Source organism: Mobula birostris, chromosome 16, assembly GCF_030028105.1.
Source record: "Mobula birostris isolate sMobBir1 chromosome 16, sMobBir1.hap1, whole genome shotgun sequence".
In the NCBI taxonomy this organism is placed as follows: domain Eukaryota; kingdom Metazoa; phylum Chordata; class Chondrichthyes; order Myliobatiformes; family Myliobatidae; genus Mobula; species Mobula birostris.
The window spans coordinates 77,103,907-77,123,589 of NC_092385.1; the positions used below are offsets into that span (position 1 = coordinate 77,103,907).

A 19,683-nucleotide genomic window follows, 5' to 3' on the forward strand; every position below is an offset into this window, starting at 1 on the left:
ACTGCACACAGTACTCCAGGTGTGGCCTCACAGTACCCTGTACAGTTGCAGCATAACTTCCCGGCTCTTAAATTCAATCCCTCTAGCAGTGAAGGCCAACATCCCATTTGCCTTTTGGATAGCCTGCTGTACCTGCAAACCAACCTTTTGTGATTCATGCACAAGCACTCCCAAGTCCCTCTGCACAGCAGCATGCTGCAATCTTTCACCATTTAAATAATAATCTGCTGTTCCATTTTTCCTTCCAAAGTGGATGACTTTGCATTTACCAATATTGTACTCCATCTGCCCAGTGGAGCACAGCCTGGCAAGGACCCTCCAGTACAGAGGATTGCAAAAGGCTGCAGAGGGTTGTACACCTGCTCAGCTCCATCACTGACCACCTCAAAGTGCTGGTACAGGCTTTAATGGTTCAGCCTTCCTGGCCGTGAACAAACTGAACATGACCATGTTTTGTTATGGTTGCACTTACATGCTTTGAGTCTTTTTAAACACTGATGATTGCATCATAACAATAATAGAAAAAAGATTGAGATATGCCTGCTACTAACAGGTCTTCACTCATTTACACTGTAATTCCATACAATTAAAAAGATGTTGATATCATTACCTAATCCAACAGGTTTATTCTAGAAATCAACTTGCCTTTTTTTTTTACTATCTTTGACAAGGTAGAGCATCTAATATAATTCGCAATCATTATCAAAAAAAATGTGTTACTGCAACACACAAGGAAACATTGAGATATGTTGTAAAAAGCTTGGTCAAACTGAAAGGTTTTAAAGAACATCTTAAGGAAATACAGGAAGACGGTGAGATCAGGAGAGAGTATTCCAAAGTTTACAACCTAACTAGTTCAAAACATAGCAATGAAACCCAGGGCCATCCAAGAGGCTGGAGGGAGGAGATAGAGACGTGTTGGTTTTAATTACTACCCAGCATAGAATATGCTTAATGTTAAAAATAGAAAGATATACAATATTTGTCCTCCTCAGTTAGTTATATATTTTGGCTTTCAAGAAGCTTAAAGGAGCCTCCCAAGGTGCCATAGAGACTCCATCTTTCCAACCTGTTTGTTCACCTTCTGTTTTCATTCTGAGAGCAATCACATTATCAGCATTAAACAACAGGAGTTCTGCAGATGCTGGAAATTCAAGCAACACACATCAAAGTTGCTGGTGAACGCAGTAGGCCAGGCAGCATCTCTAGGAAGAAGTACAGTCGACGTTTCAGGCCGAGACCCCTCGTCAGGACTAACTGAAGGAAGAGTGTAACCAGTTACATTATCAGCATTCACAATTTTCAAAAGGATCTCACATTTTAGTTCCTCGAAAGATTTGCTTCTGTGTGACTGGTGATGGTGTCCAATATGGCTGCAACATTTCCTTTTATCTTCTCACTGTCATACTATCTAAAAAATAGAAATATATTTATGTTTTTAGAAATAGAAAACTATTTCAGAGATAGAGCTTAATTTTTAAATAAAAATTCACACTAAATAGAAGTAATCTCATGACTCTGAATTCCTCCTAGTTTTCCACTGGTTGCAATTTAAAAACTAAAATGCTTCCTGATAAATTATAGGGGAATTCAAGCAACAGTAGAAACAGGAACTGAAGCACATAACTGATGAACACAGAAGATTCTGCAGATGCTGTTTATCCAGAGTAACACACACAAACGCTGGACGTCAGGAAGCACCTATGGAGAGGAATAAACAGTGACATTTCGGGATGAGACCCTTCATCAGAGCAGCCCAATCTGACGATGGATCTCGACCCGAAACATCAACTGTTTATTCTTCTCCACAGATGCTGCCTGATCTGCCGAGTTCCTCCGGCATTTTTTTGTTGGTTACATAAGTGATGAAGCCAAATTAATGAGGTGAATGTTTACTTTTGGGAGAGAATCTAGAGAATTAGGAAACATTAAAAATAAGTGGTCATTCACTTGTGATTGAGATGAGAAAACATTTTCTCCTCAAAGATTTACTTTCCTTAAAGTGTAGCAAAAGAAGCATCTTTGAATGTCTTTAAATAGTAGATAGATTCTTGATAAGCAGGAGGCTCCTGTTGATAGTATGTAGACTGGAAAGCAGCACTGAGGTTGAATGATGATGCAGGCTCAGGAACCAAGTGATCTACATCTGCTGCTAATTCATTTGTTTATTTTACTTTATCTAAAGGTATTGATGTTTGCTTAACACTCCAATATGTCTGACATCATTAACTTCTTTTTGTGTTAAGAATTTCATACTTGGAGAAGAATTTTAACTGATGACAGTCTTGACTGAAGGAGAACTCCTTGATAGTCATCTTCGTATATGTCTGTTCTTGAACAGGTGTTTCCCTTCCTTCCGGGAAGGAGGAAACATAATACTGTACCAATATCAATTTCATGATAAGAAATAAGAAATTTTACCTGTGGTTGAAAATTAGCCAGAACATTTACTCAGGCAACTAGTGCAGACTTCACTTGAAGACGTGATGCTCAGTCACCGGCTCCAATAGATCCTCATGAAGTTTCATCTTGTATGCAGATTCCAAGAGGTTTGTCTGTAGTTATTGTTTCACTAACAAGGATTGAATGTATCAGTTTCACTATCTCTAGCAATCTTATGTACTATCTTGTTATGTTAACTTCTTATCCAGTTACATTATATACAGTGGATTACGGTTAATGGGGCCAACTTTAAAGAACAAAAGCTAATTGAGAAAATAGCCGGAATTCCCTTTATTTCTTTGGGATGCTATGCTGTTTAATTGGGGCAGTGCACTGTTACCGAACAGTTTCTAACTAGAGTCAGTTACATCCACTTGCCTGGATGCTGGGCACTACATTGCTTAAAGCAAACTGTTTTTAAATAGCGTCAGTTGCATGTGTTTGAGTTCAAAGAGCAGTGATTTTTGTCACTGATAGTTTACGAAACATAAGTAGTAAGACAATTCGGAAGTGTTCTGCTGACTGCAATTTCAAGCATTCAGGCTTGGAGATACCAGAAATGGCCAGGAATGAAAATGAAACAATTTTACTACTTCAACAAGTTAGGACCTATGAAGAATTTAAATGTATTAACAATCATCTTTAATGTTATAATGAAAATAAAGATTTGGAGGATGCAATCATTGTAAGGATTGTATGAAGGCAGCCTATGATCTGTACTAGGAGTCTGCACTGATTTTACTCATTTACAGTCAATCAGAAGAACATGGAGTAATTCCTACATCGATAACTACTAGGAACTAATACACAGTTTTATAGTAACACACATCAAAGTTGCTGGTTAACGCAGCAGGCCAGGCTGCATCTCTAGGAAGAGGTACAGCCGACATTTTGGGCCGAGACAAATGTGACAAATAAAGCTAATCATTAATCTTTCTGATAGGTGCCTCTAGCAGTTGAAGAATGCCTTGCTCGAGGGAAGGATCAGTTGTCTCAAACTTTGATAACGTAAAATCAGTTTATGCAGCAAAGTCGAGATTCTAGTTTTGGATCTTCAATTTCTGTAAAGTTTGTATACTTGCTGTCCAGCAGAACATGTGGAGAAGAAATATACCGACTACTTAAAAACTACTGAATTTCCGTTTTTCACCAGTTCTTTAGTACACAACTTGCATCAAGTGTTATTCAATTTCCAAAACTGAGTTCTTACTTACAAAATAACAACTTGTCACACAACTCACAAATCTGTGTCTCTATCATGGCTACACTGTGGAAGAAAATTTGCTAAAATCAGCAAATGGCCAGGAAATGAAGCAGGACAAGTGTTTCAATTGATCCTCTCATATCCCTTTTGCCAATCACCTGTCCAGCTCTTGGCTCCATCTTCCCCCTCCTGTCTTCTCCTATCATTTTGGATCTCCCCCTCCCCCTCCCACTTTCAAATCTCTTACTAGCTCTTCCTTCAGTTAGTCCTGACGAAGGGTCTCGGCCTGAAACGTCGACTGTACCTCTTCATATAGATGTTGCCTGGCCTGCTGCGTTCACCAGCAACTTTGATGTGTGTAGCTTGAATTTCCAGCATCTGCAGAATTCCTCGTGTTCACAGTTTTATAGTACTGTATTAGTGTTGATCATGTTCTAATTTGTTCTGTTTTTCATTTAAATACATAGTTTGTTACTTGGTTAAATGGTAGTTTGTCCTTTTTATATCTTTTTAACTATTTCTTTGAAACTTTAGCTCAGTGCGGCAGCTGCTTAATTGGGCCAAAATGTACTGGTCCCGATGTGTCCCAATTAACCAGAATCCACTGTATTACAAGAGAACTTACCAGCTATCTAAACACAAATTTATCAAAAGGTATGGGCACAGTGTTGGGGGGGGGGGGTGAGCATGATTTTAGTATCGAGGTAGAGGAACAGCAATGATCACATTGAATAGTAGAGCAGATTTGAAGGGCCAAAGAGCCTACTCCTTCTAGAGGAACACATTCCAAGTTCTGGAGGCACTCAGCAGGCAGGGTGGCATCTATGGAGAATTATTTAACTTCTGACAATTTTTCTCCAGTCCCCTTCTCTCTTTTTATATTCCTCATTCTGTTACCCCTCTTATCACTTTTTCTTCTCCTCACCTGCCCATTACCTCCCTCTGGGATCCCTCCTTTTCCCCATAGTCCTCCCCTCTCAGACTCCCGCTTCTTCATCCCTTTACCTCTTCCACCTATCAGCTTGCAGCTTCTTACTTCACCCCCCTCCCCTACCATCCACCTTTAAGATGCCTGATTGTTCACCTCCCCTCCCTCCACCTTCTTATTCTGGCTCTTTCCCCCTCCTCTCCAGTCTTGATGAAGAGTCTCAGTCTGAAACGTCAACAGTTTATTCCTCTCAATAGATGCTGCCTGACCTGCTGAGATCCTCCAGCATTATGTGCTCCTCAAGATTTTCAGTATCTGCAGAATCTCCTGTGTTTACTCCTTTTTCTATTTTTCCATGTCCTTCGTGGGATTGTTGTAAAGTCTTCACAAACCTAAAGTTAATTTTGGGCAATTGCTGACTTAGTACTTTGTTTATTCTATTCTAGAATAAATATTCTATTTATAGTTAAAACCCACTGTTTTAAAATTCCATGTTTAACAATCATTGTTTATTAGTTTAAAATGTCTATTTACATTCTATTTCAAATTACTTCATTGGTAGTTGAGTTGCAGCTCCTGAGACACTGGCTCTGTAGTAACCTGAAACAGAGAGACATGTAGAAACTGAACTCACGGCCAATGGTTTGCTAGTCTAGGCTCTGAGACATTGTGATTTGTGCAGAACAGATCATAACAGGGAGTTCCATGAGTCTGGGTTCAAGATGGGGGAAAGAGTTAGGGAAATAAAAGGTGGAAAAAGACAAGGCTAAACAGGACAAATACAGGGAGGATCTATCCTTGGCTCAGGAATAAGGAAGGAGCCAGTTAGGAGATGAGCAGAATTTTTTTTCAATCAGAGGATGGTGACCTTTTGGAAGTTCAGTTAATGAGTTAATTCAAAACCAAAAATGATAGATTTCTGAAAATTAAGGGAATCAAGGGATTATATGGATAGCACAGCAAAGTGGCACCCAGGGAGATCGGCCATGATCTTGATGAATGTTGCAGAAGGCTCAATGGACCCAATATCTTATTCCTACTCCTCTTGCTTAAGTTTGTAACACTCTAATTCACATCCTACAGGAGTGGAGCTAACTGACAGGACAAACAGAAAACCATTTAACTTAAGTCACTTTCGCTCAAGAACCAAATTATTCCTCATATCTACCATCAGGATATTTGTGCATGCATATGTATCACATCTGGATGCCAAGGTCACGGTGATCATCAATTCATTCACTGAAGCACATGAGAGAATAGGCCTACACTTGACAATCAGGGAACAAGGGTCTTCACACTAACTTGTCCAACTATACAAAACCTTCAACAAAGTTGTTACATGACAGGTTCCTTGAAAAGAAAGAGTACCTTCCATTTCTTGAAAAGAAAGACTACTTTCCATTTCTTGAAAAGAAAGACTACCTCCCATTTCTCAGTTGCTACTGTTCAACAAGGGCAAACATTCATTTTGAAATTCACCATCACCTTCAGAGCTCCAGCACAGACATTCATCATCCAAGTAAAATCCACCAGTACTGAAGAGATGCAACCACTGAAATCCTCCAGTCTTCTGGACGGAGAGCAAACTAATCATAGAGTCATAGAACACAAACACCAGTACTGAAGAGATGCAACCACTGAAATCCTCCAGTCCCCTGGACGGACAGCAAACTAGTCACAGAGTCACAGAACACAAACAGGCCCTTTGGCTCACCTATCTGTGTCAAACTATTATCCTGCCTAGTTCCATCAACCTGCTCCTAGACCTTACCCCTCCCATTCATGTATCTATCCCAGTTTTAGAGTCAAAGCTCTATCCCTGATTAAAATCACTACACTGAAGCCCTAATTATACTCCATCAGCTCTAATGTGCAGGTTACATTATTTGAATGCCCAAAACTACACTTCTGAAAGAAATTCTGTTCTTCATCATGAAAAGAGATTTCCAGATGGATAGGGGAAATGATTCAAGGATGTTGTCAAAGCCTTATTGAAAATGTGTAACATCCCCACTGACTTGTGAGGATCCAGCACCACTTAAGATGGTGAAGATACATTTTGAGTACAGTGGGAGCCTTGATGGGCAGGCACATAGAATTCCAATTTAAATGGCTGCCTTGCCATGTTGAATAGAGAATGCAATCTCACATTGGCTTCATCAGCCACCTCAGAACCAACAGAAATGAAGGGGAAGCAAGTTATCCTTGACCTAGGGGACTGCTGAATAAGGAATCATGCCTCCATTTTACTCTATATGCATGTGGCATTTAGCTTTACTTGAATCAGAGCTTATAGAAATCCACAAATCTAATCAAAATATGTTTTGCTAGTGGACCAGCGTTGTTAATTGAGCCAAATGTTAAGAGAGAACATTCAATGAATGCAAATAATTGAACATAGATTCTACTCAAAGCTGTTTGATTCAGATTAACTGAAAACTGAACTATTTATATTTATCAGCTTTAAATGTTATTGGTGTCTCTTAACTCAAATTGTTACATAATTTACTTCTTATGCAATTATCAGCAGCAGCCTGTATTTTACTGAATTCCATTGCATGTTCTGCAAATGCTGAATCATACTTGAAACCGTCCTTAATGATAACAGCAGACTATTAACAGACAGGCATAATGGTGGCACAGTTAATAGAACTATCACCTCACAATTTGAGCACTGCAGGTTCAATTCCAGCCTCCAGAGCTGTCTGTGAGGAGCTTGCACATTCTATTATTACGTGCTTTATCTCTGGTGCTCTGGTTTCCTTAGTTAGCTCCTATAAACTGCTGCTTATGAATAGATCCTAAGAAACCCAGCTGAGAGTTGATGTGAATGAAAATAAAATGGGATTAGTGTAAATAAGTGTTGACTGGAGAGTCTATTTCCATGCTCTATGCTCTAGTATGCCTCATGTCCCACTTTTTTGTTATATGAATTAATTTTCTTGTTACATTTGGTACAAACCCAATCATGCTTAGTGTCAACATACTCCCAAAAGGTAAAAGAGATCTATGTAAATGAATATTGCTGAATATGTAACCTAAATTTTCAAGATTTCAAGGAATTGTATACCGGACAGAACTGATTAAAATCTGTCAAGGTCTTGAAGAAAGTTCTAATAACCTCTCCTCAGTGCAAATATCTTGGGGTTTGTGTCAATACGATAAGCAAATTGATAAGAGTCAACCATTGTTCCAAACCCAATGTCACTGTTGTGATTGTTCAGAAAAGTAGATAACTAAGTACATTAATGTACAGAAACAGGCCATTTGGTCCAACCAGTTCATTTTGTTGTGTATTGTTCTCATGAATTAATAATTTTAATCAGATTTATAGAAGATGAACATTACAGCACTGTACAGGTCCTTCGATCGATGATGTTGTGCTGACGACTTAACCTACTCTAAGATTAATTTAACCCTTCACTCCTACATAGCTCTCCATTTTTCTGTCTCCCATGGGTCTATCTAAGAGTTTCTTAAATGCCCCTATTGTAACTGACTCTACCACCAATCCTGGTTCCATGCACTCACCACTCTCTCTGTAAAAAAAAACTTACCTCTGACAACCCCCACTACTTTCCTCCAAAAACCTTAAAATTATGCAGCCTCATATTAGCCATTTCCACCATAGGACAAAGTTTCTGGCTCTCCACTTTATGTATGCCTCTTATCAACTTGTACACCTCTATCAAATCACCTCTGATCCTCCTTCGCTCCAAAAGTTGAGCTATAACTGGCTCAACCCAGCCTCACAAGGCAAATTCACCTACCCCCTTCCTATATCATTCCTAGGATGAACGATCTCATCAGAAGCTATGTTAAATAGGAAACTCAAGAAAAGGGAATGAACATAGCTTCTGATGAGATTATTCATCCCAGAGGTAAATCCCACAGCCTCATAGCTGTGTTTTTCAAGAAATTGCTTAGGCATCTGTCACCAAGGCTCTTCACATTTTCAGGAACAAAAATTTCAAATAAGCATTTTTTGTTGCTTTCTAACCTCCTTATTGTAACAAGTTTGGTAAAAATACAGATACATTTCCCATACTGTGAGCATAAATTTTATTTCATGGAACGAAATGTGCGAGAAAAATATCAACAGAGAATGTTAATACAGAGTAAACATATATGCAATGAAAGAACTGTTGAGCTAATTAAATTATGTCAAAGGACTTGAGTCTCTCTTCTACTCAATAGAGATATTTATCAGGAGCACTGCATAGGCAGGGCCCTTAAAATTGTCAGTGATCCCTCCCATCTGTCCAACAATCTCTTTGACCCCATCCCATCCTATCAGGCAGGAGGTAGTGTAGCATTAGGACAAAGGTTGTTAGGGTGGGAAAAGCTCTTTTCGAAGTCTGTGAGACGATGAGTTCCCTACCACCACCCAGCTCTCATCACATATGAAGCACCAGTAGTATTATACTGTTTAACTTGTGTTGTAAACACACCTTATCACTTGTTAATTTATTTGTGGCAATACTACTTTATGTGCAATGTGTGAGTTATATGTGGACCTTGGTCCAGAGGACCGTCGTTTTGTTTGGCACTACATGGCTGTTTAGCAGTATGTGGTTGAAAAAAGTTTTAATTTTCTGGGTATTCACATCATGGGGGCTCATAATTGACCATACAAACAAAGAAGTATCAGTCATAATAGAAACTTTCAAAAGCCTAGCTATCAGTGGGCTTCAGAAGGATTGTGTCATACCTCAAAGACTGAAGGCTATAGAAATGTACAGTGGGAGATAGAATCCCAACCGGTTCCTGAGCAGCATTTTATTAAAAAAAGTCTATCCTAGGTGAGTAACCACGTCAGAGGTTTGGCATAATCAGGGAACAGAATAATGACCACATGCAGAAAGCCTTTACCTGCTGCTTTTTTTTCCAATATACTTTCTTTCATGTTTGATGAACATGACTATATAACTACCCAAGACTTTGGAATTAGGGCCAACTCTAAGTTTAAATCAATTTCTTTTTGAACTTTGCAGTTTAAATATATTTCTTATTTTCCCCAACAAGTACTTAAAAATGCAAATCAACTACAGATATTGCTTAATGTTCGGCCTATATTTGTTTAACATTTGAAAAATTACTTTCAAAAAATCTCTATGCAAGCTTCCTATGTGGATAAAGAACTACTGTAATTTAAAAAATACACTCTAGCGGCATTTTCCAGCTGCCAATTAACATATTAATCCACACATCTTTGGGATGTGAAAAGAAATTAGAATACCTGGCTATAGGGAGAACATGCAAAGCCACAGACAGCACCAGAAGTCAAGACTGAACCAGGGGTGAAGCAGCAGCTTCATTTACTAGCTGTATAACCAATATATCAGATATGGAACTGTTTCTGTGAGAAACATTGGACTCCTAGCCTCATTTTCAATCATTAAAGTGGAAAACTTGAATAATTTTAATCAAGTCTCTAGCTCTTGTAGCGTGGTTGGAAAATGCCATGAAAAGCATCTGGGAAGTGAACCAATTCATTACCATCTCTCTGTGATTAACCTAAAACTTTTTTAATGTAACCCCTAGAGGAGAAACAAACTTTTCTTTTGCTCTTGATCCTTTTTTGAAGCAGTTTAACCAACTGTTACCAACTTTCCACACATTCATTACCATAGCGGCTGTCTCTTCTATTATTTCTCATGATCAGGAATCATGCTGCTTCCCAAAGAACAATTGAAAAGTAAATTTAGAAAATTAGAGTCCGTGTTGGGGCCACTTCTTTTACGTTGTACATCAACGATTTGGATTATGGAATAGATGGCTTTGTGGCTAAGTGTGCTGATGATACAAAGATAGGTGGAGGGGCCGGTAGTGCTGAGGAAACGGAGAATCTGCAGTGAGACTTGGATAGATTGGAAGAATGGGCAAAGAAGTGGCAAATGAAATACAGTGTTGGAAAGTGTATGGTTATTTACTTTGGCAGAAGAAATAAATGGGCAGACTATTATTTAAATAGGGAGAGAATTCAAAGTTCTGAGATGCAACGGAACTTGAGAGTCCTCATGCAGGATACCCTTAAGGTTAACCTCCAGGCTGAGTCGGTGGTGAAGAAGGCGAATGCAATGTTGACATTCATTTCTAGAGGAATAGAGCATAGGAGCAGGGATGTGATGTTATAGTCATAGTCATACTTTATTGATCCCAGGGGGAAATTGGTTTTCATTACAGTTGCACCATAAATAATTAGATAGTAATAAAAGCATAAATAATTAAATAGTAATATGTAAATTATGCCAGGAAATAAGTCCAGGACCAGCCTATTAGCTCAAGGTGTCTGACCCCCCAAGGGAGGAGTTGTAAAGTTTGATGGCCACAGGCAGGAATGACTTCCTATGATGCTCTGTGTTGCATCTCGGTGGAATGAGTCGCTGGCTGAATGTACTCCTGTGCCCAATCAGTACATTATGTAGTGGATGGGACATTGTCCAAGATGGCATGCAACTTGGACAGCATCCTCTTTTCAGACACCACCATCAGAGAGTCCAGTTCCATCCCCACAACATCACTGGCCTTACGAATGAGTTTGTTGATTCTGTTGGTGACTGCTACCCTCAGCCTGCTGCCCCAGCACACAACAGCAAACATGATAGCACTGGCCACCACAGACTCGTAGAATATCCTCAGCATCGTCCGGCAGATGTTAAAGGACCTCAGTCTGCTCAGGAAATAGAGACGGCTCTGACCCTTCCTGTAGACAGCCTCAGTGTTCTTTGACCAGTCCAGTTTATTGTCAATTTGTATGTCCAGGTATTTGTAATCCTCCACCATGTCCACGCTGACCCCCTGGATGGAAACAGTGGTCACCGGTGCCTTGGCTCTCCTCAGGTCTACCAACTGGAGGGGATCTAAGTGTGGCCTAACCATAGGCCGGAGCAGCTCCAGAACAAGTCTCTCTAGGGTCTTTATGATGTGGGACGTCTTCCACAGTACAGGAACCCTCCGGAGCCTCAGGCTCAGGTTGAGGCTCTGTAAGGCACTGGTAAGACCTCACTTGGAGTACTGTGGGCAGTTTTGGTCTCCTTATTTAAGAAAGGATGTGCTGACGTTGGAGAGGGTACAGAGAAGATTCACCAGAATGATTCCAGGAATGACATAGTCATAGTCATGATTTATTGACCCGGGGAAAATTGGTTTTCGTTACAGTTGCACCATAAATAGTAATAGACCATAAATAGTTAAATAGTAATATGTAAATTATGAAATAAGTCCAGGACCAGCCTATTGGCTCAGGGTGTCTGACCCTCCAAGGGAGGAGTTGTAAAGTTTGATGGCCACAGGCAGGAATGACTTCCTATGACGCTCTGTGTTGCATCTCGGTGGAATGAGTCTCTGGCTGAATGTACTCCTGTGCCCACCCAGTACATTATGTAGTGGATGGGAGACATTGACCAAGATGGCATGCAACTTAAACAGCATCCTCTTTTCAGACACCACCGTCAGAGAGTCCAGTTCCATCCCCACAACATCACTGGCCTTACGAATGATTTTGTTGATTCTGTTGGTGTCTGCTACCCTCAGCCTGCTGCCCCAGCACACAACAGCAAACATGATAGCACTGGCCACCACAGACTCGTAGAACATCCTCAGCATTGTCCGGCAGATGTTAAAGGACCTCAGTCTCCTCAGGAAATAGAGACGGCTCTGACCCTTCTTGTAGACAGCCTCAGTGTTCTTCGACCAGTCCAGTTTATTGTCAATTCGTATCCCCAGGTATTTTGTAATCCTCCACCATGTCCACACTGACCCTCTGGATGGAAACAGGGGTCACCGGTACCTTAGCTCTCCTCAGGTCTACCACCAGCTCCTTAGCCTTTTTCACATTAAGCTGCAGATAATTCTGCTCACACCATGTGACAAAGTTTCCTACCGTAGCCCTGTACTCAGCCTCATCTCCCTTGCTGATGCATCCAACTATGGCAGAGTCATCCGAAAACTTCTGAAGATGACAAGACTCTGTGCAGTAGTTGAAGTCCGAGGTGTAAATGGTGAAGAGAAAGGGAGACAAGACAGTCCCCTGTGGAGCCCCAGTGCTGCTGATCACTCTGTCGGACACACAGTGTTGCAAGCACACGTACTGTGGTCTGCCAGTCAGGTAATCAAGAATCCATGACACCAGGAAAGCATCCACCTGCATCGCTGTCAACTTCTCCCCCAGCAGAGCAGGGCGGATGGTGTTGAACACACTGGGGAAGTCAAAAAACATGACCCTCACAGTGCTTGCTGGCTTGTCCAGGTGGGCGTAGACACGGTTCAGCAGGTAGACGATGGCATCCTCAACTCCTAGTTGGGGCTGGTAGGCGAACTGGAGGGGATCCAAGTGTGGCCTGACCATAGGCCGAAGCAGCTCCAGAACAAGTCTCTCCAGGGTCTTCATGATGTGGGAAGTCAATGCCACCGGTCTGTAGTCATTGAGGCCGCTGGGGCACGGCATCTTCAGCACAGGGACGAGGCAGGACATCCTCCACAGTACAGAAACCTTCCGGAGCCTCAGGCTCAGGTTGAATACATGGCGAAGTACTCCACATAGCTGAGAGGGTTAACATATGAGGAACGTTTGTCCGCACTTGGACTGTATTCCTTGGAGTTTAGAAGAACGACGGGGGACCTCATAGGAACATTTCGAATGTTGAAAGGCATGGACAGAGTGGATGTGGCAAAGTTGTTTTCCATGACAGGGGAGTCTAGTACGAGAGGGCATGACTTAAGGATTGAAGGGCGCCCATTCAGAACAGAGATGCGAAGAAATTTTTTTAGCCAAAGGGTGGTGAATCTGTGGAATTTGTTGCCATGGACAGCAGTGGAGGTCAAGTCATTGGGTGTATTTAAGGCAGAGATTGATAGGTATCTGAGTAGCCAGGGCATCAAAGGTTATGGTGAGAAGGCGGGGGAGTGGGACTAAATGGGAGAATGGATCAGCTCATCATAAAATGGCAGAGCAGACTCGATGGGCCGAATGGCCGACTTCTGCTCCTTTGTCTTATGGTCTTATAAGAAAAATAATTAGATTTCACTTGAAAAATGTGGATTGATAAGAGAATGCTAACACATATTCATTAAAGGGAAATTGATTTTAACTTTCTGATAAACTGCCAGAGGGGAAAAACACATTTGATGTTGCATACAAGGACTTCCAAAAGTATTTGATAAACTGCATGAAAATAGGCTTGTTATTAAGATTGTAGCCCTTGAAATAAACAGGACTGTGACAATATGGACTGAAAGTTAGCTGAGTAATAGGAAACAGATCAACAGAGCAAGGTAATTTCTCACATAGAAAGGAAGTACACAGGCGCTTCCAAGGAGTGGACAGTCGCAAGGCTGCGGGACCAGACGGCATCCCAGGGCGGGTACTCAAAAAGTGTGCACGGCACAACTGGCAGGCGTGTTTACAGACATTTTTAATCTCTCCCTCTCCCAGTGCAGAGTTCCCTCCTGCTTCAAAACATCCAGCATTGTTCCTGTACCTAAAAAGACCAAGGTAACATGTCTGAGTGACTGGTGTCCTGTCGCACCCACCTCAATAATAAGCAAGTGGTTTGTGAGGCTGGTCAAGGACTACATCTGCAGCTTGCTACCGCCCACACTGGACCCCTACAATTCACCTAACGACACAACCGATCGACAGATGATGCAATAGCCACAGCTCCACACGCCATCCTTACACATCTGGAGAAGAAGGATGCTTATGTGAGAATGCTGTTCTCGGACTACAGTTCAGCATTCAACACCATAAATCCCTCCAGGCTCGACAAGAAGCTCAGAGACCTCAGCCTTCACCCTGCCTTGTGTAGCTGGATCCTGGACTTCCTGTCGGATTGCTGGCAGGTGGTAAGAGTGGGCTCCCTCACCTCTGCCCCTCTGACCCTCAACACAGGTGTCCCTCAGGGGTGTGTCCTAAGCCCTCTCCTTTACTCTCTGTATTCCCATGCCTGTGTCGCCAACCACAGCTCCAATCTGCTAATTAAATTGCTGACGACAGTACACTGATTGGCCTAATCTCAAATAATAACAAGGCAGCCTACAGAGAAGAAGTCATCACCCTGACACAGTGTTGTCAAGAAAACAACCTCTCACTCAACGTCGCTAAAACAAAGGAGCTGGTTGTGGACTACAGGAGGAATGGAGACAGGCTAACCCCTATTGACATCAATGGATCTGGGGTTGAGAGGATGAACAGCTTCAAGTTCCTTGGCATCCACATCACTGAGGATCTCACATGGTCTGTGTGGTGAAAAAGGCACAACAGCACCTCTTTCACCTCAGATGGTTGAAGGAGTTTGGTATGGGCCCCCAAATCCTAAGAACTTTCTACAGGGGCACAAATGAGAGCATTCTAACTGGCTGCTTCACTGTCTGGTTTGGGAAATGTACTTCCCTCAATCGCAGGACTCTGCAGAGAGCGGTGTGGACAGCCCAGCAGATCTGTAGATGTGAATTTCCCACTGTTCAGGGCATTTACAAAGACAGCTGTGTAAAAAGAGCCCGAAGGATCATTAGGGATCTGAGTCACCCCAACCACAAACTGTTCCAGCTGCTATCATCCGGGAAACGGTACCACAGCATAAAAGCCAGGGCCCACAGGCTCCGAGACAGCTTCTTTCACCAGGCCATCAGACTGATTAACTCATGCTGACACAACTGTATGTCTATGTTATATTGACTGTCCTGTTGTACGTACTATTTATTATAAATTAGTCTAAATTGCACATTGCATATTTGGACAGAGACGTAACATAAAGTGTTTTACTCCTCAGGTATATGAAGGATGTAAGTAATAAAGTCAATTCAATTCAGGTGTACTGTGGGATTGCCTGGATTCAGTACTAAGGACCATGCTTTTCTGGTTTCAAAACTTGTAGTGAACTATGAGGAGAATAACAACAGATTTTAAGTAGGTAGAGAAAATTAGTGGAATGAGCAGATTGGTGGCAGATGAAACTTAATGCTGAGAAATAGAAAGATACATGTTGGGAGGGAACACAAGACAAGAAAATATAAACTACAAGAAATTTACTGTAGAAGAGGTACAGGAAGAGCGAGATGGCTGGGGAAAATGTGCACAGTTTATTAAAAGTGGCACACAAGTTTTAGAAAATGGTTAAAATAAAAGTAGACACAAAGTAGAGCTTTATAAATCATGACAAGAAATACAAGCATGAAGAACACATTGACGATTCTTTGTAAATTGCTAGTTCAGCCACAGAAAAGGGTTACTGAAGTAATTCCCAGGATGAGTTCCTTTTGTTATATGGATAGTCTGGAAAGCTGGGGTGTTACTTATTACACCATAAGACATAGGAGCAGATGTAGGCCATTTGGCCCATTGGGTCTGTACCACCATTTCATCATGGCTGATCATTCCCTTTCAACCCCATTCTCCTGCCTTCTACCTGTAGATTTTCATGCCCTGACTAATCAAGAACTTATCAATCTCTGACTTAAATACACCCAATGACCTGGCCTCCACAGCTGCCTGTGTTAACAAATTCCACAGATTGACCACCCTCTGGCTAAAAAAATTCCTCATCACCATTCTGAATCGCTGTCCCTGAATTCTGGGGCTCTGCCCCGGTACTAAACTCCATCACTCTCCACATCCACTCTATCTAGGTGTTTCAACATTTGATAGGTTTCAATGAGATTCCCCCCTCATTCTTCCAAATTCCATTAAGTAAAGGCCCAGAGCCATCAATTGTTCCTCATGTGATAGCACTTTCATTCCCAGGATCATTCTCCTGAACTTCCTCTGAACGCTCTATAATGTCAGCACATCCTTTCTTAAATTAGGGACTCAAAACTGCTCACAACAGTGCAAGTGAGGCCTCGCCAGTGCTTTATTAAAGGCTCAACAGTACATTCTTGCTTTTATATTCTAGTCCTCTGAAAATGAATGCTAACATTGCATTTGCCTTCCTCACCACCAGCTTTACCTGCAAATCAACCTTTAGGGAATCTTGCACAAAGACTCCCAGGTCAATTTGCACCTTGGATTTTTGAATTAGAAAATAGTTTGTGTTTTTATTCCTTCTACCCAAGTGCACGACCATACACTTCCCGACACTGTATTCCATCTTACACTTTGCATATTCTGCTATTCTGTCTAAATCCTTCTGTAGCGTCCCTGCTTCCTCAACACTACCTGTTTTCATATCAAGCGCAACTCGGCTAGAAAGCCATCGATTCCATCCTCCATATTATTGACATACAACATAAAAAGAAGTGATGCCAACATCAACCCCTGCGGAGTACCACTGATCACTGGCAGCCAGTGACTATGTATTTAGATATACATAGTAACAGTCCCGTTTGACCCAACAAGCCAATTATACCCATCTGACCAGTTGACCTACTAGCCTTTAGAATATGTGTAGAAACCGGAGCACCCGGAGGAAATCCACGCAGTCATGGGCAGAACGCACAAACTCCTTACAAACAGCGGTAGGGACTGAGCCGTACTTTTTGAAGTACAGGACATGAATGAGAATCTACTTAAATTATTAAAATCACAGACCGGGTCAATAGAAATGGATCTCATTGTGAAAAGGTCAAGAACCAGAGTACACAGAACGAAAAAAGAAACACAATCTACAGGAGGAAATAGTCTGAGCAGTTAGATCTGGGATGGACTGCTATTGTAGCAGTGGAAACACGCAATCGTAAACTTAAAAAAGGTGTTGGATAAAGAAAAGAAACTGTAGGCCTACTGAAACAGGGCGGGAGACTTAGATGAGGATCTATCCTGGCCCCAACATATTGATCCAATCCCGAAGGAGATACACCAGTGGCTATATTTCAATAGGAGTTTGAGGTGATTTGGTGTGTCACCAAACACTCTGACAAATTCCTACAGGAGTACAGTGGTGAGTATTTTGACTGGTTGCATCACAGCCTGGTATGGAGCCTCCAACACACAGGTTCTGAAAAAAATCTGCATAGGATTGTAGATTTAGCCCCTTCCATCGTGGACACTAGCTTCCCCACCATCAAGGACATCTTCAAAAGGCAGTGCCTCAAGAAGGCTGCAAGCAGGACCCTCAGCTTCCAGAACATGCCCTCCTCTCATTACTACCTGAAGAAGCACACTCAGTGCTTCAGGAACAGTTTTTACCCCTCTGCCATCAGGTTTTTGAACATCCATGAACCCATAAACGTTACCTTACTATTTACTCTTTTTTGCAACATTTATTTTATGTATATTTCTTATTGTAACTTTCAGAATAACAAATTTCACAACATGTCAATGATAATAAACTGATTCTGAAGGATTTTACATATCACAGAGATTAAGGGAGCTAGGGCTTTACTCTTTGGGGAGAAGGAGGATGAGAGGAGACATGATAGAGGTGTACAAGATAATAAGAGGAATAGATAGAGTGGATAGCCAGCGCCTCTTCCCCAGGGCACCACTGCTCAATACAAGAGGACATGGCTTTAAGGTAAGGGGTGGGAAGTTCAAGGGAGATACTAGAGGAAGGTTTTATACTCAGAGAGTGGTTGGTGAGTGGAATGCACTGCCTGAGTCAGTGGTGGAGGCAGATACACCAGTGAAGTTTAAGAGACTACTAGACAGGTATATGGAGGAATGTAAGGTGGGGGCTTATATGGGAGGCAGGGTTTGAGGGTCGGCACAACACTGTGGGCCGAAGGGCCTGTACTGTGCTGTACTATTCTATGTTCTATAAGTCTACATACGAAAGAAATAACCTCCTTCCCGGTGTAATAACTCTGGGATTCTGCACTGCAGCCACATTGTAATATAGCAAACACAGCACAGGAGGCTCACAGCAACATGCCAATAACAAAATGTAAACCCAAGAGCTTTGCAGATGCCAGAAATCCAATGCAACACACACAGAATGCTCAAGGAACTGCATTTGATAAAATGTGCTGTTTTACCAGTATAGTTATTGGTCTAGGATCTCCTACAGCTATTTATTTGGGACAGTATTTTTTCATACACCTGAGAGGACTGAGAGCTTCTCACTTCATTTAGCACCGTGATGTGAGGCAAGTCTCACTCAAATCTTTGGAGCGGGACTTGAACACGCGAGCCCCGTGAAAGAATGAGAGCACAGCTCCGAATCATATCTGGGGATTTGTTGAAGCGGCCTCCCCCACGGACGGTACGGTACTCACTCGGCCTGACGATGCCCCCACCGTCCCGGGCCGCCGCTTTCTTCGGGCTCGCAATCACATCGCGCCCCTCTTCCCGCCCCCGCCCCAGAGCTGCGCATGCGCACACGCTGTCTGTTTACGGTTACCATAGCGACGTTGACACGACGTCAGGCGCCATATTTGCGGACCCCAACCTGTTTGGTCGCTGCGAATGTTTAAGGCTCACTAAACTGTTCATTGTTTACGTCAAGTAACTTATTTCGGGGGGGGGGCGGTCACTGGATGTTTGCATTGCAAACGATCTTTTGATTTGCATACTAATATTGAAGGCGGGTCTGCCATGAATGAATAATAACGGATTTGTAGCTTAGCCATTCATTCATTGGAAATGGACAGGCCCTTGGCAGTCAGAGTGTTTGCTGCTTCCCTCAGCCGTCACTATAAATAAAAATCCTGCTTCTTGGAAAGTTGAAGCGAAATTAGTAGGGGGAGGAGTGAGCTGTAGACTCCCAGCTGCCATTCACTGCTTCATCGCTGATCGTCGTCCACTTACCCACATGATCACCATATCCCCTCTCACCTGATTGCCCAAAGACCTATCGCTCTCACCTTCGAATAAACATAGCTACTCTGCAGCCCCAGGGCTGGAATTTCGAAAGACTAACACATCTCTGGAATAGCAAAAAAAAGGTTAGAAATCTGTAGATACTGATACAGATACACACTGGTCGGTCACCATCTATAATGGGACCAGAAGAGTGAAAGTTTCAGATTGTATTCTCGAACATGATCTTATCTTTGTAATTGCGGCCATCACATGAAGGTAGTAATGGAAACTGGATTGTGCGGACGCACGCCCACACAAAATGCATAATTAAAGATTATTGATTTCGCCATTGCTGGCATACGGTGGTGTCTGCAAATAAGGTTAGTACCTTTGTAATAAAATGTGAGGTAGGCTGACCACTTTTCAGTA

General features: G+C 42.0%; 1 protein-coding gene across 5 annotated transcripts in view; it reads right to left on the minus strand.

The window, feature by feature from the left end:
* Positions 1 to 18,806, minus strand: part of ttll3 (tubulin tyrosine ligase-like family, member 3) — a 106,441-nt gene extending 87,635 nt beyond the window's left edge. For 3 of the 5 annotated variants that reach the window (XM_072280901.1, XM_072280900.1, XM_072280897.1), the window contains exons 1-3: positions 18,729 to 18,806; positions 2,422 to 2,572; positions 1,318 to 1,411 (exon numbers count right to left, since the gene is read on the minus strand). The gene's annotated coding sequence lies outside the window, so the exon portion shown is untranslated. Of the gene's footprint in view, positions 1 to 1,317; positions 1,412 to 2,421; positions 2,573 to 13,862; positions 14,057 to 18,728 lie in introns of all 5 variants that reach the window. The other 2 variants (XM_072280898.1, XM_072280899.1) reach the window with 2 other exon arrangements.
* Positions 18,807 to 19,683: the final 877 nt, after the last annotated feature.